Source organism: Bombina bombina, chromosome 2 (assembly GCF_027579735.1).
Source record: "Bombina bombina isolate aBomBom1 chromosome 2, aBomBom1.pri, whole genome shotgun sequence".
NCBI classification, from domain to species: Eukaryota; Metazoa; Chordata; class Amphibia; order Anura; family Bombinatoridae; genus Bombina; species Bombina bombina.
Window position 1 is genome coordinate 362,231,950 of NC_069500.1, and position 26,801 is coordinate 362,258,750.

Consider the following 26,801-nt stretch of genomic DNA (forward strand, 5'->3'; position numbering starts at 1 on the left):
TCCCAAACCTTAAAATGCCTATAAATACACCCCTCACCACAACCACAATTCAGTTTTACAAACTTTGCCTTCTATGGAGGTGGTGAAGTAAGTTTGTGCTAAGATTTCTACGTTGACATGCACTTCTCAGCATTTTGAAGCCCGATTCCTCTCGGAGTACAGCGAATGTCAGAGGGACGTAGAGAGTATTACCTATTGAATGCAATGATTTTCCTAATGGGGGTCTTTTTCATGGGTTCTCTGTTATCGGTCGTAGAGATTCATCTCATACCTCCCTTTTCAGATCGACGATATACTCTCATATACCATTACCTCTACTGATAACTGTTTCAGTACTGGTTTGGCTATCTGTTATATGTGGATGGGTGTCTTTGGGTAAGTATGTTTTTATTTCTTAAGACACCTCAGCTATGGTTTGGCACTTTATGCATTTATATAAAGTTCTAAATATATGTACTGTACTTATATTTGCCATGAGTCAGGTTCATGTATTTCCTTTTGCAAATTGTCAGCTTCATATTTGGGAAAGTTAATATTATTAAGAAATATTTTTCTTACCTGTGGTTTAGTCTTTTTTTCAATTGACTACTTGTTCAAATTGCTGGCTGTCTTAGGCTCGCGGGTGCGCTTAATGCTTCACTTTATTGCGTTATTCTTGGCGCAAACATTTTTTTGGCGCGAAAGGCACGTCCGTTGACGCTAGTTCGTCCTTTCCGGCATCATACTTGATGCAGGGGTTTACACAGGGTTGCGTCATTTCCGGATATGGTTGGCGTCAAAAACAAAATTCAGTTACGTTGTGCTTCATACTTGGCGCCCAATTTTTTTCATTATTTATTGCCCCATGGCTTTTGTCTTTTGCTATGTCAGAGGGCTATGCTATTTGCTTTTTTTTCCCATTCCTGAAACTGTCATATAAGGAAATTGATAATTTTGCTTTATATGTTGTTTTTTCTTTTACATTTTGCAAGATGTCTCAATCTGATCCTGCCTCAGAAGTATCTGCTGGAACTTTGCTGTCTGACATCGGTTCTACCAAAGCTAAGTGCATTTGTTGTAAAATTGTGGAGATTATATCTCCAAATGTCATTTGTAATAGTTGTCATGATAAACTTTTACATGCGTTGTCATGATAAACTTTTACATGCAGATAGAGTTTCCATCTGTAATAGTACATTGCCGGTTGCAGTTCCCTCAACTTCGAATGTACATGAAATACCTATGAATTTTAAAGGATTTGTTACTGATTCTATGCAGAAGGCTTTGTCTGCATTTCCACCTTCTAATAAGCGTAAGAGGTCTTTTAAAACTTCTGATAAAGTTGATAAAATTTCATATGACCAACAGCATAATGATTTATCCACCTCTGATGAGGATCTATCTGATTCAGAAGATCCTTCTTCAGACATTGACACTGACAAATCTACTTATTTATTTAAATTAGAGTATATGCGTTCTTTGTTAAAAGAAGTGTTAATTACTATGGATATTGAGGAAGCTAGTCCTCTTGATATTAAAACCAGTAAACGTTTAAATGCTGTTTTTAAACCTACTGTGGTTACTCCAGAGGTTTTTCCTATTCCTGATGCTATTTCTGACATGATTTCTAAGGAATGGAATAAGCCAGGTACTCCTTTTAATCCTTCTGCAAGGTTTAAAAAATTGTATCCTTTACCAGCAATTGCAATAGAGTTTTGGGAAAAGATCCCCAAAGTTGATGGGGCTATTTCTACTCTAAACTGCTAAACAAACCACTATTCCTGTGGAAGATAGTACTTCCTTTAAAGATCCTTTAGATAGGAAGATTGAATCTTATCTAAGGAAAGCCTATTTATATTCAGGTCATCTTCTTAGGCCTGCAATTACTTTGGCTGATTTTGCAGCTGTTTCAACTTTTTGGTTAGAGAATTTAGCGCAACAAGAATTGGATTCTGACATATCTAGCATTGTTCGCTTACTGCAACATGCTAATCATTTTATTTGTGATGCCATTTTTGCTATCAAAATTGATGTTAGATCATGTCTTTAGCTATTTTAGCTAGAAGAGCCTTGTGGCTTAAACCTTGAAATGCTGATATGACATCTAAGTCTAAATTGCTCTCTCTTTCTTTCGAAGGTAATCATTTATTTGGTTCTCAGTTGGATTCTATTATTTCAACTGTTACTGGGGGGGAAAGCAGTTTTTGTGCCTCAGGATAAAAAACCTAAGGGTAAATCTAAGGCTTCTAATCATTTTTGTTACTTTCGTCAAAATAAGGAACAAAAACCTAATCCTTCCCCCAAGGAATCTGTTTCTAATTGGAAGCCTTCCATAAATTGGAATAAATCCAAGCCTTTTAAGAAACCAAAGTCAGCCCCTAAGTTTGCATGAAGGTGCGGCCCTCATTCCAGCTCAGCTGGTAGGGGGCAGATTAAGGTTTTTCAAGGATGTTTGGATAAATTCTATACAAAATCAATGGATTCAGAGCATTGTCTCCCAGGGGTACCGAATTGGATTCAGAATAAGACCTACTGCAAGCAAATTTTCTTCTCTCACGCATCCCAGTAAATCCAGTAAAAGCTCAGGCTTTCCTGAAGTGTGTTTCAGATCTGGAGGTTTCAGGGGTAATCATGTCGGTTCCTTTTCAGGAACAAGGCCTGGGGTTTTATTCAAATCTATTCATTGTCCCAAAGAAAGAAAATTCATTCAGACCAGTTCTGGATCTGAAAATCTTGAATCGTTATGTAAGAGTACCAACTTTCAAGATGGTGACTATAAGGACTATTTTGCCTTTTGTTCAGCAAGGACAGTATATGTCTACAATAGACTTGCAGGATGCTTACCTTCATATTCTGATTCATCCAGAACATTATCAGTTCCAGAGATTCTCTTTTCTAGACAAGCATTGCCAATTTGTTGCTCTTCCATTTGGCCTATCAACAGCTCCAAGAATCTTTTCAAAGGTTCTGGGTGCCCTACTCTCTGTAATCAGAGAACAGGGTATTGCGGTGTCATTATGTTCAGCAGAATCTCACACAAATCAACTTGTGTTGTTTCTTCGAAAACATGGTTGGAGGATAAATTTACCAAATAGTTTTTTTATTCCTCAGACAAGGGTCACCTTTTTAGGTTTCCAGATAGATCCAGTGTCCATGACTCGGTCTCTAACAGACAAGAGACGTTTGGAATTGGTTGTAGCATGTCGGCGCCTTCCGTCTCAGTCATTCCCTTCAGTGGCTATGTGCATGGAAGTTTTAGACCTCATGACTGCAGCATCGAACGCGATTCCTTTTGCTCGTTTTCACATGAGACCTCTCCAGCTTTGCATGCTGAATCAATGGTGCCGGGATTATACAAAGATATCACAATTAATATCCTTAAATCCCAATATTCTACACTCTCTGACGTGGTGGTTAAATCACCAGTGTTTAGTTCAAGGGGCCTCTCTTGTTCGGCCGACCTGTACTGTGATCACAACAGATGCAAGTCTTTCAGGTTGGGGAGCTGTCTGGGGATCTCTGACAGCACAAGGAGTTTGGAAATCTTAAGAGGCGAGATTACCAATCAATATTTTAGAACTCTGTGCAATTCTCAGAGCTCTTCAGTTTTGGCCTCTGTTGAAGAGAGAACCGTTCATTTGTTTTCAGACAGACAATATCACAATGGTGGCATATGTCAATAATCAGGGTGGGACTCACAGTCCCCTAGCTATTAAAGAAGTATCTCGGATACTTGTTTGGGCGGAATCCAGCTCTTGTCTAATTTCTGTGGTTCATATCCCAGGTGTAGACAATTGGATTATCTCAGCCGTCAGACTTTACATCCAGGGGAGTGGTTTCTCCATCCGGATGTGTTTTCTCAGATTGTTCAGATGTGGAGTCTTCCAGCAATAGATCTGATGGCCTCTCATCTAAACAAGAAACTTCCCAGATACCTGTCCAGGTCCAGGGATTCTCAGGCGGAAGCAGTGGATGCGCTGACACTTCCTTGGTGTTATCAACCTGCTTATATCTTCCCGCCTCTAGTTCTTCTTCCGAGAGTGATCTCCAAAATCATCATGGAACAATCGTTTTTTTGTGCTGGTGGCTCCAGCATGGCCCCACAGGTTTTGATATACGGATCTTGTTCGGATGTCCAGTTGCCAACCTTGGCCACTTCCATTAAGGCTGGACCTACTGTCTCAAGGTCCGTTTTTCCATCAGGATCTCAAATCATTAAATTTGAAGGTATGAAAATTGAACGCTTAGTATTAAGTCATAGAGGTTTCTCTGACTCAGTAATTAATACTATGTTACAAGCTCGTAAATCTGTCTCTAGGAAGATTTATTATCGAGTTTGGAAGATTTACATTTCATGGTGTTCTTCTCATAAATTCTCTTGGCATTCTTTTAGAATTCCTAGAATTTTACAGTTTCTCCAGGATGGTTTGGATAGGGGTTTGTCTGCAAGTTCCTTGAAGTTTACAAATCTCTGCTCTTTCAGTTTTATTTCACAGAAAGATAGCTAAACTTCCTGATATTCACTGATTTCTACAAGCTTTAGTTCGTATTAAGCTCGTCATTAAATTAATTTCTCCTCCTTGGAGTCTTAATTTGGTTTTGAAGGCGTTACAGGCTCCTCCGTTTGAGCCTATGCCTTCTTTGGACATTAAACTACTTTCTTGGAAAGTATTGTTCCTTTTGGCCATCTCTTCTGCTAGAAGAGTGTCTGAGCTATCTGCTCTTTCTTGTGAATCTCCTTTTCTGATTTTTCATCAGGATAAGGCGGTTTTGCGGACTTAATTTGAATTTTTACCTAAGGTTGTGAATTCTAACAACATTAGTAGAGAAATTGTTGTTCCTTCTTTGTGTCCTAATCCTAAGAATCCTTTGGAAAGATCTTTACATATTTTGGATGTGGTAAGAGCTTTGAAATATTATGTTGAAGCTACTAAAGATTTCAGAAAGACTTCTAGTCTATTTGTCATATTTTCTGGTCCTAGGAAATGTCAGAAAGCCTCTGCTATTTCCTTGGCCTCTTGGTTAAACCTTTTGATTCTTCAAGCTTATTTGGAGTCGGGTCAAGCCCCGCCTCAGAGAATTACAGCTCATTCTACTAGATCAGTCTCCACTTCGTGGGCTTTTAAGAATGAAGCTTCAGTTGATCAGATTTGCAAAGAAGCAACTTGGTTCTCTTTGCATACAATTACTAAATTCTACCATTTTGATGTATTTGCTTCTTCTGAAGCAGTTTTTGGTAGAAACGTTTTTCACGCAGCTGTTTCAGTCTGATTCTTCTGCTGATGTTTTAAGTTTTTCTTTTCTTCATGAGAATAATTTGGCTGTTGTTTATTTTTATCTTTCCCTCTCTAGTGACTCTTGCGTGGAGTTCCAAATCTTGGGTATTTGATATCCCACCATACGTCACTAGCTTATGGACTCTTGCCAATTACATGCAATTTGTGGCGAGGTGAAAATGGAGTAAGATTTCTCCATTTTCGCCACGTAAGTCCTTACGCTGTATATTGGATAGCAAACTGCGCGGGTTTGGTATACATGTCTATGGGCCAAAAAACTACGGCCGAAGGCAGAAATATACAAGCGTAACTTCTATGTTACGCCGTATATGTGATACCAAACCAGCGCAAAATTTGGCGTTGACGGCTTTTGCCGGCGACGCTGCATATCGGATCGGGCCCTAGGTATCTATACAACATGAAAGCTGGGCTGGTAATAGAGCAGGTTACTTTGGGGCAATGCCCCGCAAAAGGCCCTTTTAAGGGCTGGTAATAGAGCTGGTTACTTTGGGACAATGCCCTGCAAAAGGCCCTTTTCAGGGCTATTTGTAATTTAGTTTAGGGTAGGGACATTTTAGTATTTTAGGGGGTAATACATTTATTATAGGTGGCAGCGGTGTAGGGGTATTAGATTAGGGGTTAATATTTTAATATAGGTGGCGGCGGTGTAGGGGGATTAGATTAGGGGGTAATGTAGTTATAATAGGTGGCAGCGGTGTAGGGGGATCATATTAGGGGGTAATATAGTTAATATAGGTGGCGGCTGGGTAGGGGGCTCACATTAGGGGGTAATATAGTTAAAATAGGTGGCGGCGGTGTAGGGGATTACATTAGGGGCTAATGTAGTTAAAATAGGTGGCGGCGGGGTAGGGGGATTACATTAGGAGTTAATAATTTTAATGTAGGTGGCGGCGGTATAGGGGGATCACATTAGGGGGTTAGACATTTAATGTAGGTGGCAACGGGGTCCGGGAGCGGCGGTTTAGGGGTTAAACACTTTATTAGGGATTGCATTGGGGGATTGCGGCTGACAGGTAGATAGACATTGCGCATGCGTTAGGTGTTAGGTTTTATTTTGCAGGCAGTTTAGGGAGCTACTGTATGTGATACCAAACCAGCGCAAAATTTGGCGTTGACGGCTTTTGCCGGCGACGCTGCATATCGGATCGGGCCCTAGGTATCTATACAACATGAAAGCCTCTTGTATATATTTTATCTCCATGGCTATGGCCAATTGAGGACAGGTAAAAAATGATTTATGCAATCAGTGTTTTGTTTGCAGTGATGTTTTCTATATGGTAAGAGGGGCGTTGATGAACTTAATTAGAAATTAATATCTATAAATAAATGTTGCATTTTGACAGTTTTTGTAAGCACTGTCCCCTGTGCGGATTGGCATGTATATATATATATATATATATATATATATATATATATATGTGTGTGTATATATATATATATATTTCTTTCATGTTATTGGCAAGAGTCCATGAGCTAGTTACGTATGGGATATACAATCCTACCAGGAGGGGCAAAGTTTCCCAAACCTTAAAATGCCTATAAATACACCCCTCACCACAACCACAATTCAGTTTTACAAACTTTGCCTTCTATGGAGGTGGTGAAGTAAGTTTGTGCTAAGATTTCTACGTTGACATGCACTTCTCAGCATTTTGAAGCCCGATTCCTCTCGGAGTACAGCGAATGTCAGAGGGACGTAGAGAGTATTACCTATTGAATGCAATGATTTTCCTAATGGGGGTCTTTTTCATGGGTTCTCTGTTATCGGTCGTAGAGATTCATCTCATACCTCCCTTTTCAGATCGACGATATACTCTCATATACCATTACCTCTACTGATAACTGTTTCAGTACTGGTTTGGCTATCTGTTATATGTGGATGGGTGTCTGGGTAAGTATGTTTTTATTTCTTAAGACACCTCAGCTATGGTTTGGCACTTTATGCATTTATATAAAGTTCGAAATATATGTACTGTACTTATATTTGCCATGAGTCAGGTTCATGTATTTCCTTTTGCAAATTGTCAGCTTCATATTTGGGAAAGTTAATATTATTAAGAAATATTTTTCTTCCCTGTGGTTTAGTCTTTTTTTCAATTGACTACTTGTTCAAATTGCTGGCTGTCTTAGGCTCGCGGGTGCGCTTAATGCTTCACTTTATTGCGTTATTCTTGGCGCAAAAATTTTTTTGGCGCGAAAGGCACGTCCGTTGACGCTAGTTCGTCCTTTCCGGCATCATACTTGATGCAGGGGTTCACACAGGGTTGCGTCATTTCCGGATATGGTTGGCGTCAAAAACAAAATTCAGTTACGTTGTGCTTCATACTTGGCGCCCAATTGTTTTCATTATTTATTGCCCCATGGCTTTTGTCTTTTGCTATGTCAGAGGGCTATGCTATTTGCTTTTTTTTCCCATTCCTGAAACTGTCATATAAGGAAATTGATAATTTTGCTTTATATGTTGTTTTTTCTTTTACATTTTGCAAGATGTCTCAATCTCTGATCCTGCCTCAGAAGTATCTGCTGGAACTTTGCTGTCTGACATCGGTTCTACCAAAGCTAAGTGCATTTGTTGTAAAATTGTGGAGATTATATCTCCAAATGTCATTTGTAATAGTTGTCATGATAAACTTTTACATGCGTTGTCATGATAAACTTTTACATGCAGATAGAGTTTCCATCTGTAATAGTACATTGCCGGTTGCAGTTCCCTCAACTTCGAATGTACATGAAATACCTATGAATTTTAAAGGATTTGTTACTGATTCTATGCAGAAGGCTTTGTCTGCATTTCCACCTTCTAATAAGCGTAAGAGGTCTTTTAAAACTTCTGATAAAGTTGATAAAATTTCATATGACCAACAGCATAATGATTTATCCACCTCTGATGAGGATCTATCTGATTCAGAAGATCCTTCTTCAGACATTGACACTGACAAATCTACTTATTTATTTAAATTAGAGTATATGCGTTCTTTGTTAAAAGAAGTGTTAATTACTATGGATATTGAGGAAGCTAGTCCTCTTGATATTAAAACCAGTAAACGTTTAAATGCTGTTTTTAAACCTACTGTGGTTACTCCAGAGGTTTTTCCTATTCCTGATGCTATTTCTGACATGATTTCTAAGGAATGGAATAAGCCAGGTACTCCTTTTAATCCTTCTGCAAGGTTTAAAAAATTGTATCCTTTACCAGCAATTGCAATAGAGTTTTGGGAAAAGATCCCCAAAGTTGATGGGGCTATTTCTACTCTAAACTGCTAAACAAACCACTATTCCTGTGGAAGATAGTACTTCCTTTAAAGATCCTTTAGATAGGAAGATTGAATCTTATCTAAGGAAAGCCTATTTATATTCAGGTCATCTTCTTAGGCCTGCAATTACTTTGGCTGATTTTGCAGCTGTTTCAACTTTTTGGTTAGAGAATTTAGCGCAACAAGAATTGGATTCTGACATATCTAGCATTGTTCGCTTACTGCAACATGCTAATCATTTTATTTGTGATGCCATTTTTGCTATCAAAATTGATGTTAGATCATGTCTTTAGCTATTTTAGCTAGAAGAGCCTTGTGGCTTAAACCTTGAAATGCTGATATGACATCTAAGTCTAAATTGCTCTCTCTTTCTTTCGAAGGTAATCATTTATTTGGTTCTCAGTTGGATTCTATTATTTCAACTGTTACTGGGGGGGAAAGCAGTTTTTGTGCCTCAGGATAAAAAACCAAAGGGTAAATCTAAGGCTTCTAATCATTTTTGTTACTTTCGTCAAAATAAGGAACAAAAAACCTAATCCTTCCCCCAAGGAATCTGTTTCTAATTGGAAGCCTTCCATAAATTGGAATAAATCCAAGCCTTTTAAGAAACCAAAGTCAGCCCCTAAGTTTGCATGAAGGTGCGGCCCTCATTCCAGCTCAGCTGGTAGGGGGCAGATTAAGGTTTTTCAAGGATGTTTGGATAAATTCTATCCAAAATCAATGGATTCAGAGCATTGTCTCCCAGGGGTACCGAATTGGATTCAGAATAAGACCTACTGCGAGCAAATTTTCTTCTCTCACGCATCCCAGTAAATCCAGTAAAAGCTCAGGCTTTCCTGAAGTGTGTTTCAGATCTGGAGGTTTCAGGGGTAATCATGTCGGTTCCTTTTCAGGAACAAGGCCTGGGGTTTTATTCAAATCTATTCATTGTTCCAAAGAAAGAAAATTCATTCAGACCAGTTCTGGATCTGAAAATCTTGAATCGTTATGTAAGAGTACCAACTTTCAAGATGGTGACTATAAGGACTATTTTGCCTTTTGTTCAGCAAGGACAGTATATGTCTATAATAGACTTGCAGGATGCTTACCTTCATATTCTGATTCATCCAGAACATTATCAGTTCCAGAGATTCTCTTTTCTAGACAAGCATTACCAATTTGTTGCTCTTCCATTTGGCCTATCAACAGCTCCAAGAATCTTTTCAAAGGTTCTGGGTGCCCTACTCTCTGTAATCAGAGAACAGGGTATTGCGGTGTCATTATGTTCAGCAGAATCTCACACAAATCAACTTGTGTTGTTTCTTCGAAAACATGGTTGGAGGATAAATTTACCAAATAGTTTTTTTATTCCTCAGACAAGGGTCACCTTTTTAGGTTTCCAGATAGATTCAGTGTCCATGACTCGGTCTCTAACAGACAAGAGACGTTTGGAATTGGTTGTAGCATGTCGGCGCCTTCCGTCTCAGTCATTCCCTTTCAGTGGCTATGTGCATGGAAGTTTTAGACCTCATGACTGCAGCATCGAACGCGATTCCTTTTGCTCGTTTTCACATGAGACCTCTCCAGCTTTGCATGCTGAATCAATGGTGCCGGGATTATACAAAGATATCACAATTAATATCCTTAAATCCCAATATTCTACACTCTCTGACGTGGTGGTTAAATCACCAGTGTTTAGTTCAAGGGGCCTCTCTTGTTCGGCCGACCTGTACTGTGATCACAACAGATGCAAGTCTTTCAGGTTGGGGAGCTGTCTGGGGATCTCTGACAGCACAAGGAGTTTGGAAATCTTAAGAGGCGAGATTACCAATCAATATTTTAGAACTCTGTGCAATTCTCAGAGCTCTTCAGTTTTGGCCTCTGTTGAAGAGAAAACCGTTCATTTGTTTTCAGACAGACAATATCACAATGGTGGCATATGTCAATAATCAGGGTGGGACTCACAGTCCCCTAGCTATTAAAGAAGTATCTCGGATACTTGTTTGGGCGGAATCCAGCTCTTGTCTAATTTCTGTGGTTCATATCCCAGGTGTAGACAATTGGATTATCTCAGCCGTCAGACTTTACATCCAGGGGAGTGGTTTCTCCATCCGGATGTGTTTTCTCAGATTGTTCAGATGTGGAGTCTTCCAGCAATAGATCTGATGGCCTCTCATCTAAACAAGAAACTTCCCAGATACCTGTCCAGGTCCAGGGATTCTCAGGCGGAAGCAGTGGATGCGCTGACACTTCCTTGGTGTTATCAACCTGCTTATATCTTTCCGCCTCTAGTTCTTCTTCCGAGAGTGATCTCCAAAATCATCATGGAACAATCGTTTTTGTGCTGGTGGCTCCAGCATGGCCCCACAGGTTTTGATATACAGATCTTGTTCGGATGTCCAGTTGCCAACCTTGGCCACTTCCATTAAGGCTGGACCTACTGTCTCAAGGTCCGTTTTTCCATCAGGATCTCAAATCATTAAATTTGAAGGTATGGAAATTGAACGCTTAGTATTAAGTCATAGAGGTTTCTCTGACTCAGTAATTAATACTATGTTACAAGCTCGTAAATATGTCTCTAGGAAGATTTATTATCGAGTTTGGAAGATTTACATTTCATGGTGTTCTTCTCATAAATTCTCTTGGCATTCTTTTAGAATTCCTAGAATTTTACAGTTTCTCCAGGATGGTTTGGATAGGGGTTTGTCTGCAAGTTCCTTGAAGTTTACAAATCTCTGCTCTTTCAGTTTTATTTCACAGAAAGATAGCTAAACTTCCTGATATTCACTGATTTCTACAAGCTTTAGTTCGTATTAAGCTCGTCATTAAATTAATTTCTCCTCCTTGGAGTCTTAATTTGGTTTTGAAGGCGTTACAGGCTCCTCCGTTTGAGCCTATGCCTTCTTTGGACATTAAACTACTTTCTTGGAAAGTATTGTTCCTTTTGGCCATCTCTTCTGCTAGAAGAGTGTCTGAGCTATCTGCTCTTTCTTGTGAATCTCCTTTTCTGATTTTTCATCAGGATAAGGCGGTTTTGCGGACTTAATTTGAATTTTTACCTAAGGTTGTGAATTCTAACAACATTAGTAGAGAAATTGTTGTTCCTTCTTTGTGTCCTAATCCTAAGAATCCTTTGGAAAGATCTTTACATATTTTGGATGTGGTAAGAGCTTTGAAATATTATGTTGAAGCTACTAAAGATTTCAGAAAGACTTCTAGTCTATTTGTCATATTTTCTGGTCCTAGGAAATGTCAGAAAGCCTCTGCTATTTCCTTGGCCTCTTGGTTAAACCTTTTGATTCTTCAAGCTTATTTGGAGTCGGGTCAAGCCCCGCCTCAGAGAATTACAGCTCATTCTACTAGATCAGTCTCCACTTCGTGGGCTTTTAAGAATGAAGCTTCAGTTGATCAGATTTGCAAAGAAGCAACTTGGTTCTCTTTGCATACAATTACTAAATTCTACCATTTTGATGTATTTGCTTCTTCTGAAGCAGTTTTTGGTAGAAACGTTTTTCACGCAGCTGTTTCAGTCTGATTCTTCTGCTGATGTTTTAAGTTTTTCTTTTCTTCATGAGAATAATTTGGCTGTTGTTTATTTTTATCTTTCCCTCTCTAGTGACTCTTGCGTGGAGTTCCAAATCTTGGGTATTTGATATCCCACCATACGTCACTAGCTTATGGACTCTTGCCAATTACATGCAATTTGTGGCGAGGTGAAAATGGAGTAAGATTTCTCCATTTTCGCCACGTAAGTCCTTACGCTGTATATTGGATAGCAAACTGCGCGGGTTTGGTATACATGTCTATGGGCCAAAAAACTACGGCCGAAGGCAGAAATATACAAGCGTAACTTCTATGTTACGCCGTATATGTGATACCAAACCAGCGCAAAATTTGGCGTTGACGGCTTTTGCCGGCGACGCTGCATATCGGATCGGGCCCTAGGTATCTATACAACATGAAAGCTGGGCTGGTAATAGAGCAGGTTACTTTGGGGCAATGCCCCGCAAAAGGCCCTTTTAAGGGCTGGTAATAGAGCTGGTTACTTTGGGACAATGCCCTGCAAAAGGCCCTTTTCAGGGCTATTTGTAATTTAGTTTAGGGTAGGGACATTTTAGTATTTTAGGGGGTAATACATTTATTATAGGTGGCAGCGGTGTAGGGGGATTAGATTAGGGGTTAATATTTTAATATAGGTGGCGGCGGTGTAGGGGTATTAGATTAGGGGGTAATGTAGTTATAATAGGTGGCAGCGGTGTAGGGGGATCATATTAGGGGGTAATATAGTTAATATAGGTGGCGGCTGGGTAGGGGGCTCACATTAGGGGGTAATATAGTTAAAATAGGTGGCGGCGGTGTAGGGGATTACATTAGGGGGTAATGTAGTTAAAATAGGTGGCGGCGGGGTAGGGGGATTACATTAGGAGTTAATAATTTTAATGTAGGTGGCGGCGGTATAGGGGGATCACATTAGGGGGTTAGACATTTAATGTAGCTGGCAACGGGGTCCGGGAGCGGCGGTTTAGGGGTTAAACACTTTATTAGGGATTGCATTGGGGGATTGCGGCTGACAGGTAGATAGACATTGCACATGCATTAGGTGTTAGGTTTTATTTTGCAGGCAATTTAGGGAGCTACTGTATGTGATACCAAACCAGTGCAAAATTTGGCGTCGACGGCTTTTGCCGGCGACGCTGCATATCGGATCGGGCCCTAGGTATCTATACAACATGAAAGCCTCTTGTATATATTTTATCTCCATGGTTATGGCCAATTGAGGACAGGTAAAAAATGATTTAAGCAATCAGTGTTTTGTTTGCAGTGATGTTTTCTATATAGTAAGAGGGGCGTTGATGAACTTAATTAGAAATTAATATCTATAAATAAATGTTGCATTTTGACAGTTTTTGTAAGCACTGTCCCCTGTGTGGATTGGCATGTATGTATATCTATATATATATATATATATATATATATATATATATATATATATATATATATATTTCTTTCATGTAATTGGCAAGAGTCCATGAGCTAGTTACATATGGGATATACAATCCTACCAGGAGGGGCAAAGTTTCCCAAACCTTAAAATGCCTATAAATACACCCCTCACCACAACCACAATTCAGTTTTACAAACTTTGCCTTCTATGGAGGTGGTGAAGTAAGTTTGTGCTAAGATTTCTACGTTGACATGCACTTCTCAGCATTTTGAAGCCCGATTCCTCTCGGAGTACAGCGAATGTCAGAGGGACGTAGAGAGTATTACCTATTGAATGCAATGATTTTCCTAATGGGGGTCTTTTTCATGGGTTCTCTGTTATCGGTCGTAGAGATTCATCTCATACCTCCCTTTTCAGATCGACGATATACTCTCATATACCATTACCTCTACTGATAACTGTTTCAGTACTGGTTTGGCTATCTGTTATATGTGGATGGGTGTCTTTGGGTAAGTATGTTTTTATTTCTTAAGACACCTCAGCTATGGTTTGGCACTTTATGCATTTATATAAAGTTCTAAATATATGTACTGTACTTATATTTGCCATGAGTCAGGTTCATGTATTTCCTTTTGCAAATTGTCAGCTTCATATTTGGGAAAGTTAATATTATTAAGAAATATTTTTCTTCCCTGTGGTTTAGTCTTTTTTTCAATTGACTACTTGTTCAAATTGCTGGCTGTCTTAGGCTCGCGGGTGCGCTTAATGCTTCACTTTATTGCGTTATTCTTGGCGCAAAAATTTTTTTGGCGCGAAAGGCACGTCCGTTGACGCTAGTTCGTCCTTTCCGGCATCATACTTGATGCAGGGGTTCACACAGGGTTGCGTCATTTCCGGATATGGTTGGCGTCAAAAACAAAATTCAGTTACGTTGTGCTTCATACTTGGCGCCCAATTTTTTTCATTATTTATTGCCCCATGGCTTTTGTCTTTTGCTATGTCAGAGGGCTATGCTATTTGCTTTTTTTTTCCCATTCCTGAAACTGTCATATAAGGAAATTGATAATTTTGCTTTATATGTTGTTTTTTCTTTTACATTTTGCAAGATGTCTCAATCTGATCCTGCCTCAGAAGTATCTGCTGGAACTTTGCTGTCTGACATCGGTTCTACCAAAGCTAAGTGCATTTGTTGTAAAATTGTGGAGATTATATCTCCAAATGTCATTTGTAATAGTTGTCATGATAAACTTTTACATGCGTTGTCATGATAAACTTTTACATGCAGATAGAGTTTCCATCTGTAATAGTACATTGCCGGTTGCAGTTCCCTCAACTTCGAATGTACATGAAATACCTATGAATTTTAAAGGATTTGTTACTGATTCTATGCAGAAGGCTTTGTCTGCATTTCCACCTTCTAATAAGCGTAAGAGGTCTTTTAAAACTTCTGATAAAGTTGATAAAATTTCATATGACCAACAGCATAATTATTTATCCACCTCTGATGAGTATCTATCTGATTCAGAAGATCCTTCTTCAGACATTGACACTGACAAATCTACTTATTTATTTAAATTAGAGTATATGCGTTCTTTGTTAAAAGAAGTGTTAATTACTATGGATATTGAGGAAGCTAGTCCTCTTGATATTAAAACCAGTAAACGTTTAAATGCTGTTTTTAAACCTACTGTGGTTACTCCAGAGGTTTTTCCTATTCCTGATGCTATTTCTGACATGATTTCTAAGGAATGGAATAAGCCAGGTACTCCTTTTAATCCTTCTGCAAGGTTTAAAAAATTGTATCCTTTACCAGCAATTGCAATAGAGTTTTGGGAAAAGATCCCCAAAGTTGATGGGGCTATTTCTACTCTAAACTGCTAAACAAACCACTATTCCTGTGGAAGATAGTACTTCCTTTAAAGATCCTTTAGATAGGAAGATTGAATCTTATCTAAGGAAAGCCTATTTATATTCAGGTCATCTTCTTAGGCCTGCAATTACTTTGGCTGATTTTGCAGCTGTTTCAACTTTTTGGTTAGAGAATTTAGCGCAACAAGAATTGGATTCTGACATATCTAGCATTGTTCGCTTACTGCAACATGCTAATCATTTTATTTGTGATGCCATTTTTGCTATCAAAATTGATGTTAGATCATGTCTTTAGCTATTTTAGCTAGAAGAGCCTTGTGGCTTAAACCTTGAAATGCTGATATGACATCTAAGTCTAAATTGCTCTCTCTTTCTTTCGAAGGTAATCATTTATTTGGTTCTCAGTTGGATTCTATTATTTCAACTGTTACTGGGGGGGAAAGCAGTTTTTGTGCCTCAGGATAAAAAACCAAAGGTTAAATCTAAGGCTTCTAATCATTTTTGTTACTTTCGTCAAAATAAGGAACAAAAAACCTAATCCTTCCCCCAAGGAATCTGTTTCTAATTGGAAGCCTTCCATAAATTGGAATAAATCCAAGCCTTTTAAGAAACCAAAGTCAGCCCCTAAGTTTGCATGAAGGTGCGGCCCTCATTCCAGCTCAGCTGGTAGGGGGCAGATTAAGGTTTTTCAAGGATGTTTGGATAAATTCTATACAAAATCAATGGATTCAGAGCATTGTCTCCCAGGGGTACCGAATTGGATTCAGAATAAGACCTACTGCGAGCAAATTTTCTTCTCTCACGCATCCCAGTAAATCCAGTAAAAGCTCAGGCTTTCCTGAAGTGTGTTTCAGATCTGGAGGTTTCAGGGGTAATCATGTCGGTTCCTTTTCAGGAACAAGGCCTGGGGTTTTATTCAAATCTATTCATTGTCCCAAAGAAAGAAAATTCATTCAGACCAGTTCTGGATCTGAAAATCTTGAATCGTTATGTAAGAGTACCAACTTTCAAGATGGTGACTATAAGGACTATTTTGCCTTTTGTTCAGCAAGGACAGTATATGTCTACAATAGACTTGCAGGATGCTTACCTTCATATTCTGATTCATCCAGAACATTATCAGTTCCAGAGATTCTCTTTTCTAGACAAGCATTACCAATTTGTTGCTCTTCCATTTGGCCTATCAACAGCTCCAAGAATCTTTTCAAAGGTTCTGGGTGCCCTACTCTCTGTAATCAGAGAACAGGGTATTGCGGTGTCATTATGTTCAGCAGAATCTCACACAAATCAACTTGTGTTGTTTCTTCGAAAACATGGTTGGAGGATAAATTTACCAAATAGTTTTTTTATTCCTCAGACAAGGGTCACCTTTTTAGGTTTCCAGATAGATTCAGTGTCCATGACTCGGTCTCTAAAAGACAAGAGACGTTTGGAATTGGTTGTAGCATGTCGGCGCCTTCCGTCTCAGTCATTCCCTTCAGTGGCTATGTGCATGGAAGTTTTAGACCTCATGACTGCAGCATCGAACGCGATTCCTTTTGCTCGTTTTCACATGAGACCTCTCCAGCTTTGCATGCTGAATCAATGGTGCCGGGATTATACAAAGATATCACAATTAATATCCTTAAATCCCAATATTCTACACTCTCTGACGTGGTGGTTAAATCACCAGTGTTTAGTTCAAGGGGCCTCTCTTGTTCGGCCGACCTGTACTGTGATCACAACAGATGCAAGTCTTTCAGGTTGGGGAGCTGTCTGGGGATCTCTGACAGCACAAGGAGTTTGGAAATCTTAAGAGGCGAGATTACCAATCAATATTTTAGAACTCTGTGCAATTCTCAGAGCTCTTCAGTTTTGGCCTCTGTTGAAGAGAGAACCGTTCATTTGTTTTCAGACAGACAATATCACAATGGTGGCATATGTCAATAATCAGGGTGGGACTCACAGTCCCCTAGCTATTAAAGAAGTATCTCGGATACTTGTTTGGGCGGAATCCAGCTCTTGTCTAATTTCTGTGGTTCATATTCCCGGTGTAGACAATTGGATTATCTCAGCCGTCAGACTTTACATCCAGGGGAGTGGTTTCTCCATCCGGATGTGTTTTCTCAGATTGTTCAGATGTGGAGTCTTCCAGCAATAGATCTGATGGCCTCTCATCTAAACAAGAAACTTCCCAGATACCTGTCCAGGTCCAGGGATTCTCAGGCGGAAGCAGTGGATGCGCTGACACTTCCTTGGTGTTATCAACCTGCTTATATCTTCCCACCTCTAGTTCTTCTTCCGAGAGTGATCTCCAAAATCATCATGGAACAATCGTTTTTGTGCTGGTGGCTCCAGCATGGCCCCACAGGTTTTGATATACGGATCTTGTTCGGATGTCCAGTTGCCAACCTTGGCCACTTCCATTAAGGCTGGACCTACTGTCTCAAGGTCCGTTTTTCCATCAGGATCTCAAATCATTAAATTTGAAGGTATGGAAATTGAACGCTTAGTATTAAGTCATAGAGGTTTCTCTGACTCAGTAATTAATACTATGTTACAAGCTCGTAAATCTGTCTCTAGGAAGATTTATTATCGAGTTTGGAAGATTTACATTTCATGGTGTTCTTCTCATAAATTCTCTTGGCATTCTTTTAGAATTCCTAGAATTTTACAGTTTCTCCAGGATGGTTTGGATAGGGGTTTGTCTGCAAGTTCCTTGAAGTTTACAAATCTCTGCTCTTTCAGTTTTATTTCACAGAAAGATAGCTAAACTTCCTGATATTCACTGATTTCTACAAGCTTTAGTTCGTATTAAGCTCGTCATTAAATTAATTTCTCCTCCTTGGAGTCTTAATTTGGTTTTGAAGGCGTTACAGGCTCCTCCGTTTGAGCCTATGCCTTCTTTGGACATTAAACTACTTTCTTGGAAAGTATTGTTCCTTTTGGCCATCTCTTCTGCTAGAAGAGTGTCTGAGCTATCTGCTCTTTCTTGTGAATCTCCTTTTCTGATTTTTCATCAGGATAAGGCGGTTTTGCGGACTTAATTTGAATTTTTACCTAAGGTTGTGAATTCTAACAACATTAGTAGAGAAATTGTTGTTCCTTCTTTGTGTCCTAATCCTAAGAATCCTTTGGAAAGATCTTTACATATTTTGGATGTGGTAAGAGCTTTGAAATATTATGTTGAAGCTACTAAAGATTTCAGAAAGACTTCTAGTCTATTTGTCATATTTTCTGGTCCTAGGAAATGTCAGAAAGCCTCTGCTATTTCCTTGGCCTCTTGGTTAAACCTTTTGATTCTTCAAGCTTATTTGGAGTCGGGTCAAGCCCCGCCTCAGAGAATTACAGCTCATTCTACTAGATCAGTCTCCACTTCGTGGGCTTTTAAGAATGAAGCTTCAGTTGATCAGATTTGCAAAGAAGCAACTTGGTTCTCTTTGCATACAATTACTAAATTTTACCATTTTGATGTATTTGCTTCTTCTGAAGCAGTTTTTGGTAGAAACGTTTTTCACGCAGCTGTTTCAGTCTGATTCTTCTGCTGATGTTTTAAGTTTTTCTTTTCTTCATGAGAATAATTTGGCTGTTGTTTATTTTTATCTTTCCCTCTCTAGTGACTCTTGCGTGGAGTTCCAAATCTTGGGTATTTGATATCCCACCATACGTCACTAGCTTATGGACTCTTGCCAATTACATGCAATTTGTGGCGAGGTGAAAATGGAGTAAGATTTCTCCATTTTCGCCACGTAAGTCCTTACGCTGTATATTGGATAGCAAACTGCGCGGGTTTGGTATACATGTCTATGGGCCAAAAAACTACGGCCGAAGGCAGAAATATACAAGCGTAACTTCTATGTTACGCCGTATATGTGATACCAAACCAGCGCAAAATTTGGCGTTGACGGCTTTTGCCGGCGACGCTGCATATCGGATCGGGCCCTAGGTATCTATACAACATGAAAGCTGGGCTGGTAATAGAGCAGGTTACTTTGGGGCAATGCCCCGCAAAAGGCCCTTTTAAGGGCTGGTAATAGAGCTGGTTACTTTGGGACAATGCCCTGCAAAAGGCCCTTTTCAGGGCTATTTGTAATTTAGTTTAGGGTAGGGACATTTTAGTATTTTAGGGGGTAATACATTTATTATAGGTGGCAGCGGTGTAGGGGGATTAGATTAGGGGTTAATATTTTAATATAGGTGGCGGCGGTGTAGGGGGATTAGATTAGGGGGTAATGTAGTTATAATAGGTGGCAGCGGTGTAGGGGGATCATATTAGGGGGTAATATAGTTAATATAGGTGGCGGCTGGGTAGGGGGCTCACATTAGGGGGTAATATAGTTAAAATAGGTGGCGGCGGTGTAGGGGATTACATTAGGGGGTAATGTAGTTAAAATAGGTGGCGGCGGGGTAGGGGGATTACATTAGGAGTTAATAATTTTAATGTAGGTGGCGGCGGTATAGGGGGATCACATTAGGGGGTTAGACATTTAATGTAGGTGGCAACGGGGTCCGGGAGCGGCGGTTTAGGGGTTAAACACTTTATTAGGGATTGCATTGGGGGATTGCGGCTGACAGGTAGATAGACATTGCGCATGCGTTAGGTGTTAGGTTTTATTTTGCAGGCAGTTTAGGGAGCTACTGTATGTGATACCAAACCAGCGCAAAATTTGGCGTTGACGGCTTTTGCTGGCGACGCTGCATATCGGATCGGGCCCTAGGTATCTATACAACATGAAAGCCTCTTGTATATATTTTATCTCCATGGCTATGGCCAATTGAGGACAGGTAAAAAATGATTTAAGCAATCAGTGTTTTGTTTGCAGTGATGTTTTCTATATGGTAAGAGGGGCGTTGATGAACTTAATTAGAAATTAATATCTATAAATAAATGTTGCATTTTGACAGTTTTTGTAAGCACTGTCCCCTGTGTGGATTGGCATGTATGTATATCTATATATATATATATATATATGTGTGTGTGTGTATATATATATATATATATATATATTTCTTTCATTTAATTGGCAAGAGTCCATGAGCTAGTTACGTATGGGATATACAATCCTACCAGGAGGGGCAAAGTTTCCCAAACCTTAAAATGCCTATAAATACACCCCTCACCACAACCACAATTCAGTTTTACAAACTTTGCCTTCTATGGAGGTGGTGAAGTAAGTTTGTGCTAAGATTTCTACGTTGACATGCACTTCTCAGCATTTTGAAGCCCGATTCCTCTCGGAGTACAGCGAATGTCAGAGGGACGTAGAGAGTATTACCTATTGAATGCAATGATTTTCCTAATGGGGGTCTTTTTCATGGGTTCTCTGTTATAGGTCGTAGAGATTCATCTCATACCTCCCTTTTCAGATCGACGATATACTCTCATATACCATTACCTCTACTGATAACTGTTTCAGTACTGGTTTGGCTATCTGTTATATGTGGATGGGTGTCTTTGGGTAAGTATGTTTTTATTTCTTAAGACACCTCAGCTATGGTTTGGCACTTTATGCATTTATATAAAGTTCTAAATATATGTACTGTACTTATATTTGCCATGAGTCAGGTTCATGTATTTCCTTTTGCAAATTGTCAACTTCATATTTGGGAAAGTTAATATTATTAAGAAATATTTTTCATACCTGTGGTTTAGTCTTTTTTTCAATTGACTACTTGTTCAAATTGCTGGCTGTCTTAGGCTCGCGGGTGCGCTTAATGCTTCACTTTATTGCGTTATTCTTGGCGCAAAAATTTTTTTGGGCAAAAGGCACGTCCGTTGACGCTAGTTCGTCCTTTCCGGCATCATACTTGATGCAGGGGTTCACACAGGGTTGCGTCATTTCCGGATATGGTTGGCGTCAAAAACAAAATTCAGTTACGTTGTGCTTCATACTTGGCGCCCAATTTTTTTCATTATTTATTGCCCCATGGCTTTTGTCTTTTGCTATGTCAGAGGGCTATGCTATTTGCTTTTTTTTTCCCATTCCTGAAACTGTCATATAAGGAAATTGATAATTTTGCTTTATATGTTGTTTTTTCTTTTACATTTTGCAAGATGTCTCAATCTGATCCTGCCTCAGAAGTATCTGCTGGAACTTTGCTGTCTGACATCGGTTCTACCAAAGCTAAGTGCATTTGTTGTAAAATTGTGGAGATTATATCTCCAAATGTCATTTGTAATAGTTGTCATGATAAACTTTTACATGCGTTGTCATGATAAACTTTTACATGCAGATAGAGTTTCCATCTGTAATAGTACATTGCCGGTTGCAGTTCCCTCAACTTCGAATGTACATGAAATACCTATGAATTTTAAAGGATTTGTTACTGATTCTATGCAGAAGGCTTTGTCTGCATTTCCACCTTCTAATAAGCGTAAGAGGTCTTTTAAAACTTCTGATAAAGTTGATAAAATTTCATATGACCAACAGCATAATGATTTATCCACCTCTGATGAGGATCTATCTGATTCAGAAGATCCTTCTTCAGACATTGACACTGACAAATTTACTTATTTATTTAAATTAGAGTATATGCGTTCTTTGTTAAAAGAAGTGTTAATTACTATGGATATTGAGGAAGCTAGTCCTCTTGATATTAAAACCAGTAAACGTTTAAATGCTGTTTTTAAACCTACTGTGGTTACTCCAGAGGTTTTTCCTATTCCTGATGCTATTTCTGACATGATTTCTAAGGAATGGAATAAGCCAGGTACTCCTTTTAATCCTTCTGCAAGGTTTAAAAAATTGTTTCCTTTACCAGCAATTGCAATAGAGTTTTGGGAAAAGATCCCCAAAGTTGATGGGGCTATTTCTACTCTAAACTGCTAAACAAACCACTATTCCTGTGGAAGATAGTACTTCCTTTAAAGATCCTTTAGATAGGAAGATTGAATCTTATCTAAGGAAAGCCTATTTATATTCAGGTCATCTTCTTAGGCCTGCAATTACTTTGGCTGATTTTGCAGCTGTTTCAACTTTTTGGTTAGAGAATTTAGCGCAACAAGAATTGGATTCTGACATATCTAGCATTGTTCGCTTACTGCAACATGCTAATCATTTTATTTGTGATGCCATTTTTGCTATCAAAATTGATGTTAGATCATGTCTTTAGCTATTTTAGCTAGAAGAGCCTTGTGGCTTAAACCTTGAAATGCTGATATGACATCTAAGTCTAAATTGCTCTCTCTTTCTTTCGAAGGTAATCATTTATTTGGTTCTCAGTTGGATTCTATTATTTCAACTGTTACTGGGGGGGAAAGCAGTTTTTGTGCCTCAGGATAAAAAAACCTAAGGGTAAATCTAAGGCTTCTAATCATTTTTGTTACTTTCGTCAAAATAAGGAACAAAAAACCTAATCCTTCCCCCAAGGAATCTGTTTCTAATTGGAAGCCTTCCATAAATTGGAATAAATCCAAGCCTTTTAAGAAACCAAAGTCAGCCCCTAAGTTTGCATGAAGGTGCGGCCCTCATTCCAGCTCAGCTGGTAGGGGGCAGATTAAGGTTTTTCAAGGATGTTTGGATAAATTCTATCCAAAATCAATGGATTCAGAGCATTGTCTCCCAGGGGTACCGAATTGGATTCAGAATAAGACCTACTGCGAGCAAATTTTCTTCTCTCACGCATCCCAGTAAATCCAGTAAAAGCTCAGGCTTTCCTGAAGTGTGTTTCAGATCTGGAGGTTTCAGGGGTAATCATGTCGGTTCCTTTTCAGGAACAAGGCCTGGGGTTTTATTCAAATCTATTCATTGTCCCAAAGAAAGAAAATTCATTCAGACCAGTTCTGGATCTGAAAATCTTGAATCGTTATGTAAGAGTACCAACTTTCAAGATGGTGACTATAAGGACTATTTTGCCTTTTGTTCAGCAAGGACAGTATATGTCTACAATAGACTTGCAGGATGCTTACCTTCATATTCTGATTCATCTAGAACATTATCAGTTCCAGAGATTCTCTTTTCTAGACAAGCATTACCAATTTGTTGCTCTTCCATTTGGCCTATCAACAGCTCCAAGAATCTTTTCAAAGGTTCTGGGTGCCCTACTCTCTGTAATCAGAGAACAGGGTATTGCGGTGTCATTATGTTCAGCAGAATCTCACACAAATCAACTTGTGTTGTTTCTTCGAAAACATGGTTGGAGGATAAATTTACCAAATAGTTTTTTTTATTCCTCAGACAAGGGTCACCTTTTTAGGTTTCCAGATAGATTCAGTGTCCATGACTCGGTCTCTAACAGACAAGAGACGTTTGGAATTGGTTGTAGCATGTCAGCGCCTTCCGTCTCAGTCATTCCCTTCAGTGGCTATGTGCATGGAAGTTTTAGACCTCATGACTGCAGCATCGAACGCGATTCCTTTTGCTCGTTTTCACATGAGACCTCTCCAGCTTTGCATGCTGAATCAATGGTGCCGGGATTATACAAAGATATCACAATTAATATCCTTAAATCCCAATATTCTACACTCTCTGACGTGGTGGTTAAATCACCAGTGTTTAGTTCAAGGGGCCTCTCTTGTTCGGCCGACCTGTACTGTGATCACAACAGATGCAAGTCTTTCAGGTTGGGGAGCTGTCTGGGGATCTCTGACAGCACAAGGAGTTTGGAAATCTTAAGAGGCGAGATTACCAATCAATATTTTAGAACTCTGTGCAATTCTCAGAGCTCTTCAGTTTTGGCCTCTGTTGAAGAGAGAACCGTTCATTTGTTTTCAGACAGACAATATCACAATGGTGGCATATGTCAATAATCAGGGTGGGACTCACAGTCCCCTAGCTATTAAATAATTATCTCGGATACTTGTTTGGGCGGAATCCAGCTCTTGTCTAATTTCTGTGGTTCATATCCCAGGTGTAGACAATTGGATTATCTCAGCCTTTCAGACTTTACATCCAGGGGAGTGGTTTCTCCATCCGGATGTGTTTTCTCAGATTGTTCAGATGTGGAGTCTTCCAGCAATAGATCTGATGGCCTCTCATCTAAACAAGAAACTTCCCAGATACCTGTCCAGGTCCAGGGATTCTCAGGCGGAAGCAGTGGATGCGCTGACACTTCCTTGGTGTTATCAACCTGCTTATATCTTTCCGCCTCTAGTTCTTCTTCCGAGAGTGATCTCCAAAATCATCATGGAACAATCGTTTTTGTGCTGGTGGCTCCAGCATGGCCCCACAGGTTTTGATATACAGATCTTGTTCGGATGTCCAGTTGCCAACCTTGGCCACTTCCATTAAGGCTGGACCTACTGTCTCAAGGTCCGTTTTTCCATCAGGATCTCAAATCATTAAATTTGAAGGTATGGAAATTGAACGCTTAGTATTAAGTCATAGAGGTTTCTCTGACTCAGTAATTAATACTATGTTACAAGCTCGTAAATATGTCTCTAGGAAGATTTATTATCGAGTTTGGAAGATTTACATTTCATGGTGTTCTTCTCATAAATTCTCTTGGCATTCTTTTAGAATTCCTAGAATTTTACAGTTTCTCCAGGATGGTTTGGATAGGGGTTTGTCTGCAAGTTCCTTGAAGTTTACAAATCTCTGCTCTTTCAGTTTTATTTCACAGAAAGATAGCTAAACTTCCTGATATTCACTGATTTCTACAAGCTTTAGTTCGTATTAAGCTCGTCATTAAATTAATTTCTCCTCCTTGGAGTCTTAATTTGGTTTTGAAGGCGTTACAGGCTCCTCCGTTTGAGCCTATGCCTTCTTTGGACATTAAACTACTTTCTTGGAAAGTATTGTTCCTTTTGGCCATCTCTTCTGCTAGAAGAGTGTCTGAGCTATCTGCTCTTTCTTGTGAATCTCCTTTTCTGATTTTTCATCAGGATAAGGCGGTTTTGCGGACTTAATTTGAATTTTTACCTAAGGTTGTGAATTCTAACAACATTAGTAGAGAAATTGTTGTTCCTTCTTTGTGTCCTAATCCTAAGAATCCTTTGGAAAGATCTTTACATATTTTGGATGTGGTAAGAGCTTTGAAATATTATGTTGAAGCTACTAAAGATTTCAGAAAGACTTCTAGTCTATTTGTCATATTTTCTGGTCCTAGGAAATGTCAGAAAGCTTCTGCTATTTCCTTGGCCTCTTGGTTAAACCTTTTGATTCTTCAAGCTTATTTGGAGTCGGGTCAAGCCCCGCCTCAGAGAATTACAGCTCATTCTACTAGATCAGTCTCCACTTCGTGGGCTTTTAAGAATGAAGCTTCAGTTGATCAGATTTGCAAAGAAGCAACTTGGTTCTCTTTGCATACAATTACTAAATTCTACCATTTTGATGTATTTGCTTCTTCTGAAGCAGTTTTTGGTAGAAACGTTTTTCACGCAGCTGTTTCAGTCTGATTCTTCTGCTGATGTTTTAAGTTTTTCTTTTCTTCATGAGAATAATTTGGCTGTTGTTTATTTTTATCTTTCCCTCTCTAGTGACTCTTGCGTGGAGTTCCAAATCTTGGGTATTTGATATCCCACCATACGTCACTAGCTTATGGACTCTTGCCAATTACATGCAATTTGTGGCGAGGTGAAAATGGAGTAAGATTTCTCCATTTTCGCCACGTAAGTCCTTACGCTGTATATTGGATAGCAAACTGCGCGGGTTTGGTATACATGTCTATGGGCCAAAAAACTACGGCCGAAGGCAGAAATATACAAGCGTAACTTCTATGTTACGCCGTATATGTGATACCAAACCAGCGCAAAATTTGGCGTTGACGGCTTTTGCCGGCGACGCTGCATATCGGATCGGGCCCTAGGTATCTATACAACATGAAAGCTGGGCTGGTAATAGAGCAGGTTACTTTGGGGCAATGCCCCGCAAAAGGCCCTTTTAAGGGCTGGTAATAGAGCTGGTTACTTTGGGACAATGCCCTGCAAAAGGCCCTTTTCAGGGCTATTTGTAATTTAGTTTAGGGTAGGGACATTTTAGTATTTTAGGGGGTAATACATTTATTATAGGTGGCAGCGGTGTAGGGGGATTAGATTAGGGGTTAATATTTTAATATAGGTGGCGGCGGTGTAGGGGGATTAGATTAGGGGGTAATGTAATTATAATAGGTGGCAGCGGTGTAGGGGGATCATATTAGGGGGTAATATAGTTAATATAGGTGGCGGCTGGGTAGGGGGCTCACATTAGGGGGTAATATAGTTAAAATAGGTGGCGGCGGTGTAGGGGATTACATTAGGGGGTAATGTAGTTAAAATAGGTGGCGGCGGGGTAGGGGGATTACATTAGGAGTTAATAATTTTAATGTAGGTGGCGGCGGTATAGGGGAATCACATTAGGGGGTTAGACATTTAATGTAGGTGGCAACGGGGTCCGGGAGCGGCGGTTTAGGGGTTAAACACTTTATTAGGGATTGCATTGGGGGATTGCGGCTGACAGGTAGATAGACATTGCGCATGCGTTAGGTGTTAGGTTTTATTTTGCAGGCAGTTTAGGGAGCTACTGTATGTGATACCAAACCAGCGCAAAATTTGGCGTCGACGGCTTTTGCCGGCGACGCTGC